Source organism: Thermobia domestica, chromosome 3, assembly GCF_964235325.1.
Source record: "Thermobia domestica chromosome 3, izTheDome1.hap1.1, whole genome shotgun sequence".
Classification (NCBI taxonomy): domain Eukaryota; kingdom Metazoa; phylum Arthropoda; class Insecta; order Zygentoma; family Lepismatidae; genus Thermobia; species Thermobia domestica.
The window spans coordinates 25,313,109-25,328,541 of record NC_137456.1 but is presented as its reverse complement, the minus strand read 5'-3'; positions in this window follow the sequence as shown (position 1 = coordinate 25,328,541).

Here is a 15,433-nt window from a genome sequence, read left to right as displayed (position 1 = left end):
CGGCCCCCTAGGCCCCCCTGGATACGGGCCTGGTAAGAATTCGCCAGAAAAATGTATATACTCTTTGTCATCTTCTATCAAGATAGTGGCATTGTTCTGAAATTTAAGTGTGTTGTAGGAGGGTTTTTCGCCCAACAGATGTCGGCATTTTCAATTGTTTTCAGTTAAAATTATGTTGTAGTACTATTTTTCGCTCAACAGATGTCGGTACTGTCAGCACGGTTAGTGAGATAAGAAAATGACAGGTGTACACTTGACGCTCGAGCAGCATAAGTAAGTTTTGAAATGTTTTATTAGGTTTGGGAATGCCATCGAAGTACAGCGTCAGTGGAGAGAGGAGTTTGGTACTGAACCACCAACCCGCCTAACAATCAAACGCATTGTTTGACAATTTTGAGGCACATGGAACGATTACAGAGGTATGTGCATCGGTCTCTATTGATACATTGACCGCTGTAGCGGCAGCGACACCTCGTCGTTCTGTTAAGTATTTGGCCGCCAACGGGTAACATTTTGAACATTGTAAACATATGCTTACTTGAAGATTTGTAACATATGTTTGAACAATCTTTAAATGTATTTTTTTAAAATTACAATACTCATAATTCATTGTAGGCTTATTCCATGTGAAATGAACCAATGCCATTTGCCCTTTTGTCATGGATTTTCTTCATATTTTTTCTTTGGGTAGATACCCATGAGAAATGACCACAGGAATATTTGCAGATTTTTATCTCCTAAACGGACCTCAGGAAAAATAAATGAAAATCTGGCATTTTCCGAGACTTCTGCCGCGGAAAAATCGACACGTAATGTTAAAAATTACGTAACTCCCTTATTTTTCGGCCAATTGAAGTGTTTCTGGTGTCAAATTAAAGTTAATAGTCTCTACTATTCAGAATATTCAGAACTACTGTTGAATCAGAAAAAGTGGTTCATAGAAAAGAGATACAAACTCTGAAACACAATTTATATGATTTATATGTGATTTTTGTAAAAAAAAAAAAATCATATCTGCTAAATCACTGAAAACACAACCTCCACATTTTTACCTCAGATTTACCTAAATATGTATGTTCAATAGTGCAAAAATGAAAAGGGTGTTTTTTGTGGTTTGTCAGTAAGAAATTATAATGCAGGGACACGACTTATGGCACGTTATTAACATTTAACATTAACATGTTATTAAGTATAGAAATGTTGCATTTTGTTGGAATGTTTACTACATTGGTTACATTTGGCTTGGTTGAGATGAACGCGTAACGTGCAAAAATTAATATATTGAAACATTATTTTATGAATACGGAAGGGTATCATAAATATTGAAGGAAGTCAATTGCAATGACATTCTCGCTCACTCACTCCCCATCACACATACCCACGTTACTATTACTAGTGGCTCTAAGGACCAGGTGCCTCACGTGAATTTCAAAAATTGCGCCGTATAGAGTGGATGGCCGCCATTTTGAAAAAGTTTGCCGCCATTTTGAAATTGTACATTGGATCACTTGATTGTTAGATACACTAAATTTTATGTCTTTTGCTTCTATTCTCAAAATTTCAAGTCAAAATACCGAAAATTACGACCTGGAGTGTAGATGGCCGCCATTTTAAAAATCGACCGCCATTTTGAAAGTTGACATTGCTCCACTTTAATGGTACGCACAGTAAATTGTATATGTCTCATGCTTCTATTCATAAAATTTCAAGTCGAAAACCCGAAAATCGCCCTATAGCGTGGATGGCCACCATTTTGAAAATCTGGCCGCCATTTTGAAATTTTACTTCTGTTCTATACTATAAAGCAAATTTCGAGCGTCTCACGATTCTTACCTCAAAATTTCGTGATATTTTGTAATATTTTCCTTGCTTTTTTTGCTAAATACACAGTGGTATTGAAATAAGACACTGTGTCTTGGATACTCCATGATTCAGGGACAAGGGTTAATATTTGGACTTTCTCATCAACACTGCTGGCAGAAAACTTTGCGCTAAGTATCTCCATCAGACTTTCACAATCCTTGCATTTTTTGTCTTCATCCACCTCATTCTTACAGGACTGGGGCCCTTCAGTACCAAAAGCGTTTGCTGCTAACCCTGTGAAACTGGCAGCAAGACGACTAGCCTTATGTGTTAAGTATGTGCCTCTTCTGTCCACTTTTCTTTTGCTAGCTTTCAGTGGTGAACAGTTAAGTAATTCACACGCTTTATTAGGTTTTTCTGAGACAGATTCATCTGGTTCGTAAGCGTCATCAGAATCAAAGTTGATTTCACTGTCCGATTTGCTGCTGTTTGCTATCACTGCTTTCCTGCAAGATATACACAATTTTGTGCCAGGAATTAGTTCAATATCTGTAAATCTTCTGGAAAATGCCAGCGAAATAGATTTTAAACTTTTCACTACCCTTTTCTTATGCTTTAGAAAAGGATCAATGCATGTTCTCTGCCTGTCTTCATAAAGAGATAAATATTGCTTTAAATGGAAATCACAAATAAATTTCAAGTCAGAACATTTGGCTCTAAGTCTGATAAGTTCCACATCACTTGCTTTCATATAACATACGGAAGTTACTTTCCTGTCTGGAACTTCCTCACATTCCTCATACTGCCTGCAAACCGAACACTGGTCACCTGGTTCCATTTGTAACATTGTTAGAGTAAATTCGAAATACCAAATAACAGTCACTCAGTAACATTTATATATATATATATATATATATATATATATATATATATATATATATATATATATATATATATAAACTAATTGCCGAACGTCAGTGAGGCTCCTACTTGGACTCGATCTGCTTTTGGATTTTCCTGTGTCTGTTTGTATGTCTGTCTGTACCACGCTACAGGGCGCAATTTTCGGTATTTTAATACGAAATTTTTAGGATAGGACTACGAGATACCCTAAACTTGCTGTACAGATTTTGACGGTGATCAAAAGTAAAATTTCAAAATGGCAGCCATCCACTCTTTACGGCGCAATTTCCAGTCTTTTAACACGAAATTTTGAGGTAAGAACCGTGATACGCTCAAAATTTGCTTTATAGTATAGAACAGAAGTAAAATTTCAAAATGGCGGCCAGATTTTCAAAATGGTGGCCATCCACGCTATAGGGCGGTTTTCGGGTTTTCGACTTGAAATTTTATGAATAGAAGCATGAGACATATACAATTTACTGTGCGTACCATTAAAGTGGAGCAATGTCAACTTTCAAAATGGCGGTCGATTTTTAAAATGGCGGCCATCTACACTCCAGGTCGTAATTTTCGGTATTTTGACTTGAAATTTTGAGAATAGAAGCAAAAGACATAAAATTTAGTGTATCTAACAATCAAGTGATCCAATGTACAATTTCAAAATGGCGGCAAACTTTTTCAAAATGGCGGCCATCCACTCTATACGGCGCAATTTTTGAAATTCACGTGAGGCACCTGGTCCTTAGAGCCACTAGTAATAGTAACGTGGGTATGTGTGATGGGGAGTGAGTGAGCGAGAATGTCATTGCAATTGACTTCCTTCAATATTTATGATACCCTTCCGTATTCATAAAATAATGTTTCAATATATTAATTTTTGCACGTTACGCGTTCATCTCAACCAAGCCAAATGTAACCAATGTAGTAAACATTCCAACAAAATGCAACATTTCTATACTTAATAACATGTTAATGTTAAATGTTAATAACGTGCCATAAGTCGTGTCCCTGCATTATAATTTCTTACTGACAAACCACAAAAAACACCCTTTTCATTTTTGCACTATTGAACATACATATTTAGGTAAATCTGAGGTAAAAATGTGGAGGTTGTGTTTTCAGTGATTTAGCAGATATGATTTTTTTTTTTTACAAAAATCACATATAAATCATATAAATTGTGTTTCAGAGTTTGTATCTCTTTTCTATGAACCACTTTTTCTGATTCAACAGTAGTTCTGAATAGTAGAGACTATTAGCTTTAATTTGACACTAGAAACACTTCAATTGGCCGAAAAATAAGGGAGTTACGTAATTTTTAACATTACGTGTCGATTTTTCCGCGGCAGAAGTCTCGGAAAATGCCAGATTTTCATTTATTTTTCCTGAGGTCCGTTTAAGAGATAAAAATCTGCAAATATTCCTGTGGTCATTTCTCATGGGTATCTACCCACAGACAAAATATGAAGAAAATCCATGATGTAAGGGCAACCATAAAATCTGATATTGGTTCATTTGACATGGAATGAGCCTGTAGTTTTTCGTAGACTTGAAATTTTCGAGACAAGACGAGAAGAAGCTTCTCGAGGTTCGAGACGAGAAAAGAAACAGCCATTCGAGAATCGAGACGAGACAAAACTGTTAAACATTTACGAGACAAGAGAAGAAAACGTTATTTCTCATCTTGTGTTCAACACTAGTTAAAATTTTTGATTAATATTTTAATCATTAAAATGTTTAATTTTCAATTTCTTCTTCCGCACCTTGCGTTCGAGCTATTTTTTAGTGACATTTTAATATATTATACTTCAGTGCAAAAGATATATTTTGGGGCCACGGTGGCTCAGTGGTAGAGCGTTCATCTCTGGTGCATGAGGTCAATTGGTTTGATCTCAGATCGCACCAAGTGAGCTTTGAGGTGGACAAACACCATGTGCGTGGATTTTCTCGGGGTTCTCCCGTTTCCTCTCACTTTCTTTATTCCACCATTTCATTCATTTCTTATCATCATCGTCTCCTTTAGCCTAGCTGGCATTATCGTGAGGTGTTACTGAGCTTGTTTGTGTAGCGTCACTGTAAGTGTTGCAAACTTTTCTCTATTTCTACATGAAACCATTTTTTCAGCAATTTTTTAATGTTTTCCTTTTACTTCTTCTACAAATTGAGTGTAATGGACACAAATATTTCTCGCTGGAATTTGTGTTCCATAAGGTTTCCAGCGAGGAGGTATCATTTGTTATTCTGGGATAATTAGGAGAGGTTCACAAAAGCTTCGAACGCGAAGTTTTGCAATTATCTTGAAAATTTGACCAGAATCTATTATAACTGGCATTATTTCTAAATCTGAGTATGGAGAATAAAAACTAAGATGAGATACGTTTTCATCAGCTCAGAAAATATAAGGAATACCTTCTTTCATGGATGTTTTAAAGTTTAATTTTGTTGAATAGTGTTACTCGTTATTCCAACAATAAATTATTCGAATTTTGACAATACTAGTAAGAACCCGGATTCTTTTCAAGTAGGGAGCCCCGTGGCTAAGCGGTGAGCGTAACTATCTTTGGTGTGGAATACCCGGGTTCGATTTCCGGTGGGAGCTCATGTGGTTCGGATTCCACGTTAATCAGTAGGTCCCGTCTCACATAGCTCCGCTGCTGAAAAGGACGTTAAACTCAAAATCAACTCTTTACAAATAGGGTTGTCAGCTTTTGAAAATGGAAATCCGGGCCCCTTCTGGACAATCGGTGACAATCTTAAACTCTTAAGAGGCCTCATCCCGACGAAATTGAAATACCGCTAATTTTACAGTAATTATGTGATAACTTCAAATAGATAAAAGATAATGGAACAAGAGCGCCCTAGACAATATTATTTTGCATGAGATACCGTTATCACGACTCACTTATCTGCTTTCGATTTCGAGCCATTTTGAAAATCGGCATTTATTTTCGCGTTTCTAAACGGCTGAAAACGGAAGGCCACTAGGTGACTTGTGATAACGGAACCTCACGCAAAATAATATTGTCTAGGGTGCTCTTGTTCCACATTTCAATTATCTTTTATCTATTTGAAGATATCACATAAATACTGTAAAATTAGCGATATTTTAATTTCGCCGGGATGAGGCCTCTTAACATTGCGACACCATTGCTCGTCAAAAATGTGAACAATCTGAAAGTGGTTACTTCACATAAAATTGAACGATTTGGAGTTCAAATTTAATAACTTTAGTTACTTTTTGAAGCATCTATTAAACATACGTATTCCAGTTTTGGTTGAGTCGGTACATGTAATTTTGGTAGTTCTACCATCAATAATACATCGCATTTAAAACACAAAAGCAAATGTAATTGGGAATATAATAATGGCATGCACAAAATATACTTGAAAAATATGTCTTTCCAGTTTCGCTGGGGCTGGTAATGTCTCATAATGCCTACATACTTTTACTGAATCTGGATGCATTATTTAATTGGAAGATGTAGCTGAGAATGATGCAGTGCTAGTTGCGCTCTTCAAAATGTACTTTTGTTGACTTTCAGCAGTTTTGATAAGTTCAGTAAATTTTCCTGTCTCCAACTCTTCGTCAAATTTCGCGCACGACAGGTTAATATCAAAGCGAACTATAAGCTCTGCTTTAACTATGTTCATCGACAAACTATTCCCTTTGTCACTCCAAAATAATCTGAATAGAACAGAGAATAGAACTAGCAAGAGAAAAAAAAATTACAGGATATTTAACATACAGTTTTGAGGTCGTACCAGATACCGGACCGAGAAGGTCAAAAATCGAAATCTCCGGTAAAATACTGGACGCTTGACAATCCTATTTACGAAGGTTAATATCTAATAAGAACTCCTATTTGTTGAGCAACAATAAAAGTAATCAGAAATTGTTACTTTAGTTAAATTAATTTGCAAATCACAATTAAAATAGAACTAGCATCAATTACCTGCTTCGCTGGGTTAAATTAAGAAACAATAGTAATAGGTTTCGTTAGTCAGTCACTTTTTACTATTACTAACGAGCTCCTTGATATTGGCGATTTTCGATGATTTTTATATATCCTCCCCATGTTGAGGGTCACGTCATCAGAAGTGTCATTGTTCAACTCAGCGACCCCGAAAAGTATGAATTCCACACTGATATTGGTCATTTTCATTTTATTCCTCCCTCCCACAATTTTTGCGGGGCTGAATTTGGATTTAAATTGCTTCAGAAGTGTCACCGTTCATCTCAGCGACCTCAAAAACTATAGATTCGACACTGATATCGGTCATTTTCGATCATTTGTAAATGTCTTTCCCCTCCTTTAAGTTACATCGTCAAAGTGATATGACAAAAATAATCTCATGTTCTAACTTCATATAGGTTCAAAATTTGATCGAGATTGGTTCAAGAGTTATTCAGTTCTATTTATTTTTTTATATATTTCCCCCTCCTACCTCCTCCCCTAAGTTCTATCGTCAAAGTGAATAGATAAATACCATCCCAGGCCCGAACCTCATCTATGTTGAAAATTTGATCGAGATCGGTCAGGTGGTTCAAGAGTGAAGTCACATAGACAGTCAGTTTTATTTTTATTTTATTACACATATAGATCTCCTCCTCCCCTCCCTCTCTCCTACGTTATACCGTCAAAGTTAAATGATAAAAATTATCCCAAGCCCGAACGTCAACTCGGTTGAAAATTTCATCGAGATCGGTTGGGTGGTTCAAAAGTTATTAAGTTTTATTTATTTTTATATGTCCCCTCTCCTCCTCCAACCCTAAGGTCTACCGTCAAAGTGATATGATAAAACCCACCCCAGGTCCGAACTTAATAAATATTGAAAATTTGATTAAAGTCGGTCCTATGCTTAAAGCGTGATAAAATCACGAAAATGGTCACTTTTATTTTATTCTTTTTACATATCTCCCCCTCCCCCTCCCCTAGGTTGCACCGTAAAAGATAAATAATGGAAACATCCCAGGCCCGAACCTTATCTATGTTGAAAGTCTGATCAAGATAGGTCTGGTGGCTCAAGAGTTATTGTTTCATTTGTTTTTATAGCTTTCTCCTTTCTCCTCCCCCTCCCCTAAGTTGTACAGTTTAAATGATTTGGAAAAAACTACCCCATATCTGAACCTCATCTATGTTGAAAATTTGGTTAAGATCGGTCGGGTGGTTTAAACATGATGAAGTCACAAAGACAGTCACTTTTACTTTAACTTTGATATATATACAGGTATATATATCGGGTGTTGCAAAATAAGTGTTACAATTCTTGGGAGCTGAACCCTGCCACTGAGACAAGAAAAAAAGTTCTCTTGAACTTTCCGCTATCGGACATAGTTTCAGATCTACAAGGTGCCGAAAGCGTGGGAAAATGAATTTCGGACGCCAATAGATCGGAAACTATCCAACGTAAAGAGGGCGGGTAAAAAATTCACTGAAGAAGTCATACCTGCTGTATTGAATTTTGCATGTTTCACAATCCTACCATGCACTCGCAAGGGATTCCCCAAAGGAACGTAGGGAGTCCCGGATAATGTGCTAAATGAAAGTTGGTCTAAGTGGATATGAATTGATGGGGTTTCTACCAGGTAACAATAATTCGTTTGTATTAAGTCGATATCTGGAACAAATACAAAATGGCGGACACTTTCATGCTCGTTGTGTGTGGTTGCATAATCGCCAGGTACGGATGCTGGCCAACAGTGAAGTTCTGGGTATTAAGTGTTGCGAATTTGTACTCAAATTCTCTAGAAAGACATCTGGAGTGTCGGTAGAGCACAACAGATGGAGCAGGGTGATTCACATGTGTGGAACACGTAACGAAAAATACCCAGAAATGCACTCATACTCAGTAAACGTGAGTTCAAAGCGTCGGAAATGTAAGGATTAGCGTCAAGAACATGAAAACCAATTCACCAATAATATTCCCTCAAACCGACGCAATATGATGTGCACGGTTGCATACCAATAAGGATGCAACAACTGAGGCCAAGTTGAAATTGTGCAAAGAGACTCACTAACAAAGTGGGTAAACTAAATGAATGTCTCTAGTGGGATCGCATGATCGATATTGAAATGTGGCCAATGTGTGTGTTGATATCAACATGTAGCTAATGGACAAATGTCAACATGTGCCACTACTGCTGGGACACCGTCTCACATGCGAAAACTAGGAAAATAACGCTATACATTCTGCTATTACATCTGGTGCACTTTTTCGTAGAACGTAACTAGAACAAGATTGTATCAATGTCCCACTTTGTTTGAGACATTGTCCCACAGTCGACACATATGTAAAGAAATCTCTTAATCCATGGTTCAAATTCTGATAGAGCGTGAAAATAACAAACTTGTATCATGTCTCACGTCTTCTGGGACATATGACGTACTCGATATCAAAATACCTCCAGAAATATGTATCTTACACACAGTACACATGCCAAGAGAAAGACGAAAATGAACCAATTTGGCACACTAACACTACAGCTGGAACACCATGCACATGGAAATAAAACGACATGAGAAATAGGAAGAAACGTCTTAAAGCTCTGATTGTTTACAACTGTGCAGTAGGAGTAACAAAATGTAACACACAAGCAAGCATGAAGAGATTAAGAGTCACAAACATTGTCATTTTCAATTTTATAATATAGATAAGAAAACGTGATTTTTCTATTAAACAACGTATAGTTTTATTTTTCTTAAATATTTGATATTATTATTACTGAGATGTTTCAACTGAATTTGAAAATTGTTCTTAACCTGCGTTCCAGTGACACCCATTTAGATATCTTAAAATACTCCGTTGAAAGTTACCAGTGACGTCCATGAGGATGGCATGAAAATATATCCTTTATTGAGAGTCGTATTAATCCTGGAGTTGATGAAATCTTTTAGTGGATTTAAGGCAAGAGTAAGTTCTACTAATTTTCCTTAGGTGACAGCACCTTGCTGCCAGAAAAGAAAAATTATATTTTGTTTCAGCAGGCCTAAGGGAACATTCATTTACGACACTCATGTGTTTGTTTTGACGATAAACAATTTGCAACTTCGAGATCGTATTACGAGATCGGAAAGAAAGATAAAAGACAAAAACTTTGTCTTTGATCTGCGGTCAGTGTTGCCAACCCGAAGTAGCATAAAATCCCATCAGAACATCAAAATTTCCCCTTCTCAGTCCAAGTGTTCCACAAGGCATTTTTTAAAAAGAATTCTCCACTTCAATTCGACAGCTGCCTCGCAGTTAGGAAACTTTCTTCTGTTTTACAAAATCACAAATTTCTTCATAATATGGATGCTGTCCGATCGATCATTTTTCTCCAATTCTATAGCTGCATATCTAAATCATCCCTTTCTGACTCCATATTTGAATATGTCTTTCTCAATGTCGTCCACTATGAACACATATGGCTTTGAATCAAACCTTCGGCTCTTGAAACCAAAGTGCTATCATAACTCTATAGGTTTGTTGCTAAAAGCAGCGTCATTTTAGATTTTGTTCGGGGGTGGGGATTCTCCGCCGACGTAAGAGTTTCATTTTTTATATCAATGTTTTACTACACATTTGATCAAACAATATGTGTTTATCAAATTCAAGGGAGGGGGAATTATACCTCCTCTTCTGCCCAAATGATGCCCCTGGAATATTTGCTTGCAATTACTGGGGGAAAATTAACTTAATCATTGAACAATACTAATTTCTGTCAGTAGACTTTAGAGTTCTGCGCCCACATTACAGACTTTGGAAAGCACAAAACCTACTACTGATTGACAATTTCCATAAACACAAACAAACTATTTGCTGAACAAAACAATATATTCATTGAAAAACTACATACGTGTTAGTTGGCAAAACTGTAACACGTATGTAGTTTTTTTAATGTGAATATATTGTATTGCTCAGCAAATAATTTGTGTTTAAGTATGTGTAAAGCAAAGCTTCTACTTATGGAAAATATTACAATTGCCATAGATTTCACAAGAAGCATCTTCCTACCTTGATATGATATAAAGTCTTTGAAGAAGGGGGAAAATGCAAATAAAGGCGTTTATGAAGCTATTGGAACACTTTGTGACTTTTTTTAAAATTCAAAGTATTTCATAACAAACTAATGAAATAGGCGGTTTTAGATCTATAAAGCTTGTAAACTTGTATTTTTGTCTGAATGAAAATAGTATACTAGTCACACAAACTGCTTTAGGTAAGAAGATGAGGAGGAGAGCAAGTTGGATTGAATACCACAAGTAATTAGTCGATTTAGATGTGTGTTTCTGAATGTATAAGCATACGGCGTAAAAGTTTGTTAATAATTTGGACCTAAACGTTTTGTAAAAATTTTCATTGCTTTGGTCTGTACTCATGGAAACACAACCTAAAATAAGGCAAAGTATTTTCTAAATCATGTGGTTTTGGATGTAAAGTTTAGGTGCAATTATTTAATTTTCTTTCAAAACACTACCTTCTCCTTCTGGAAGATTGCCGTATACCTTCACTTTTCAGTTTTAATTTTGCCCAAACATGCGAGAACTAGAGATCTATTGAACAAGAGAGTAACAAACTTGAGAAAATAGGGAAAACTGTGAAGCATTCACCTCTAATTAATCTCTCTCTAGGGAAGTAAATTCTTTAATAATTTACTACCATCTCAGGCTGATAATAAATCATTGCTGCTACAGGGAACAGAAGGAGTTGTTAACAGTTATTCTGTGTTATCGAAGCGTGGTTAATATTACGCGACAATTCCTGATTTAGTAATTTACAAAGAAAATAATATTTGTTAGGGGAACTTGGCTGTTCCCTTGAGAATAACCTTTTGAATGTAATCATTTCATGTATAACAAAAGAAGGGATAATCCTTTCTAGCAGAGAACCAACCAGGATTAGCTCCCAAGAGTAAACAAGGTGGCGTTACAATTTATCCTTTGTAAATGAAATAATAATTATGTTAGTTATCGAAGCGAAACAAATTACACATTGGCAGGGAAGAGAGCAAAACTTAATTAATAAAATGGTGTTGATTTTGCAAATAAGTAAAAGAGCACTTCCTGTAAAATCAGATAATTATATTTTCGTCACAATATATTATATTAACTAAAAATTATTAGCTTATTTACACAATCCTATATATAAAACTACGTAAACTCACATAAAATAAAGGGGTACTTCCGGTTGACGTGCTAAGGAAATTTAGTATTATTGAAATTAGTGAAATTTAGTATAATTTAGTCCCGGATTGTAGCTTTCCGGGACTAACCCACAGAAAAATTACCAAAAATGAATATTTTTAATTTTTAAAGGGTCTAAAGGGGGGATGAAGAAATTCCCCATGTTATTTAAATGAGCATTTTTGGACCTATAATCTCATGTTTTAGGTACTAGAAATTGGAATAAAAACTTGAAATTTGGTATGCTTGTACGTTTTGTTCGCGTTACCTAAGCAAATTACTAAAAAATGAAAATTTCCAACTTTAGAGTGGTTTTATGGGCAATTGAAAAATCTTCTCCATGTTATTGATATTGGACACCTTTTCACACCCCAAAATTACTGGGCACTTTTTTAGGTCTATAAGGATTAAATTTGGCACGACTGTAGCCTCTCCGAACTAATTCACGGAAAAAATACCAAAAGTGATTTTTTAAAATTTTTAGAGGGTCTAAAGAGGGGATGAAGAAATTCTTTATGTTATTTAAATGGAGTTTTTTTTTAATCTGCAATTTCATATTTTAGGTATTTGGAATTGGAATTCGGTATGCTTGTACGTTTTCGTTAGCGTTACCTAAGCAAATTATTAAAAATGAAGTTTTCAACTTTAGAGTGAAATTAAAGGGAACTAAAAAATCTTTCCCATGTTATTTATATGGAGTATCTTCCACACCCTAAAATGTTTAGGCACTTCCGGCAGAATTAGAATGCTGAAATATGGCGTGATTGTAGCCTTCCGGAACTAACCTACACTGTAACGAATAACCGTGAAAATAAATGCCTCCTACCATGAAAAATATACGGTTTACCGTTTTTCTAAAATAATGGTAGGAGACCGTTTTTCTGACAGATTCTTGTGTTGGGCATGCGCATTGGAGAGAAAAATCACATGTTCGAAGCGAGGATTGATGGCGCGTAGGTTCCAATGTGTTGTGCTTTGTTTTGTTTCTTTCTTTTGTTTGTTTGTTTGTTTGTTTAGTGTGTGGTTTTCTGGTGTGATATATACAGTAGGCCTACTACTGTTGAAGATATCCTGGAAATTCAACATTACGCAAGGTAATGTATGGGAAAGCACCATGTTAATATTTGAACTTTGTTCGGTGGCAAACAAAACTTTAGTTGGCTACCGTGGCAAACAGATCGCTCCAAAGTGCAACGATTCGAAACCAAGAAGCTGCTGGATGTATAAACTAAAGTCTTATGATAATGTAGACAACTCGAGTGGTGGTGAAGCTAGAATTAGAATCACAATGTTGAAATACTTTAAAAAAAAGAAAAAAGAAAAAGAAAAAATTAGGAAAAGTGCTTCGTAGTTTACCGTACGTAGTACAGCATTACATAAATTGTGTTGCATCAACTGGAATTTTTCATGTTACAGAAATAAAAGTATACTGTCACTCATGTGTGTCCGAAGGAGGGGCAAGGGGTCGCTCCCCTAGTTAATGAAAACGTATTAAATTTCTTAATACAAATAAAAAATATCAAATGTAATAGGGTATATAGTAACCAGGGAGATGATTCCCCTAGAAAATTTTCGTCGGGCGCCCATGCTGGCATTATTTTTTCTGGATAAATGAATTGTTAGATTTGAAAAATATTTCTGTAAATGTTTTTATCTTTAATTTTGTTCTGAGTACCTATAATCTATTCTGGTGTCTTGTTAATACATTTGAGCGTTTAATAAATATGCAAAAGTTCGATACTCTGGAAGTTTGGTGACCTTTTTTGGGGGGGGCATTGATGCCACTGTTACATAATTATGCAAACACGTATTTGTTAATTTGGGATAGCGGATACTGGATACTGTAGGCAGTGTTGTGAGAAGTCATATGGTTTACACTGGTTTAGTCGTAGTTCTGGCCATTCTAAGCTATGTTGTAGGGTGCTGCTTGGTTATCTGAAACCGTAATAATGCGACTAATCGAATTAATCGCTGATTAGAATATTTGAGGTCTATTAGTCTACTGGTACTCATAGCGAAAATACATGCGATAAAGCTAGTCTTAACACTGCAACATAATATCGATTTATGAATATCTTAAAAGGACATGGATGTTTGTTCCAACTACATACTCAAAGCGTGCGAAAACTCAGCTATAAAATTCAAGAAGTAGTTTTTTTTTTTTTTTTGTATGTAATATCGAATCCTCTTCTGGTGTTTTGTTCAATACATGACAAAATTGGTAATTTTGAAAGAAAAAGCAATGTATGTTCAAGATGATATCAGAACAAGGGTTCGATATTACAAACTAAGAATTAATTTCAATTTTATTCTTATGGATATTATGCACGTCGTAGGTGCAACGCTTCTTTCGTTCACTTTTGTGTTTTCTTTAGTTAAGTAGTCTTTAACACAGTGGACCAGCGTGCACTCTAGTTGCATCCATCCAGGAAAAATTATTGCTAGCTAGTGTGTGTACTGATACACTTTCCAGCAATTCGATGAAACTTGGGTCAATACATATTGCCCAGCAAGAATTCTTACTGGATCCAGCAAGAGTGCACGCTGGACCGGCAAGGACCTCTAGATAGGGAATCGGTGTGATAATTACCGTAAATCTTGTACGATAATAACACACCTGTGCTTTTTTTAAAAAAAAAAAACGATCTCTAAATTTTACGGTAAATTACAGTAAAATATACGGTACCAAATTTGTTTCTAAACACGGTCAATATTATTTTCCTTCTAAATATACGGTCTGCCGTTTTTATGAAAAAACGGTGGTCCGTAAAACTTAGAGTAATCGGATGGCAGCGAGAGTTGACGGTAATCGGTCAGTAAATTTAAGGCGAATTTTTTTACAGTGTACAGAAAAATTGCCTAAAGTGAAAATTTTTAGTTTTTAAGTTGTGTAAAGGGGAATGAAGAAATTCCCATGTTATTTAAATGGGCGTTTTCTTGGGATACAAAATCTTATCTTTTAGGTCAGCGTTTCCCAACCGGTGTGCCGCGAATGGGCCGCTGGTGTGCCGCGAGGAAATCGAAACAAATTATTAATTCTATAGGAATTAAATTGCAAGACATAAGAGAAAATGTATATTTGTATTTCACATTACTATGAACCTCTACTATAAATCTACAATTTTAAGTTTCATACTGTGTTACTTTTCTGTACATTTTTAATGTTGGAAAACGTATTTATCATTGTCATGACCATTATTGCTTCTTTATTGTTGCAGACTATTTCGTAACTTGAAATTTTAACATATCATTCAATAAATTCAACAAAGCAAATATGCATACAAATTACCTACATTTGTGTTTTAAAAGTATAGGAGATTGTTTATTTATTCGTTATTTAGTGATCTTCCCTTTTAGTTAAAAGTTTGATACAGTTTTCGAAAGAGAAAGTGTATTTTTAAAAACCCGAGTCCTATATTTCATTGCAATTGTTTTCTATTTTAAAATTAAAATGAAAAATAAGAATAATAATTTACCACGGGGGGAAATCAGTGATCGAGCTTTCTTCTCTGTAAGGAGATCAGTAATCACATAAAAATACCATGGTATTTTATATTTACAAA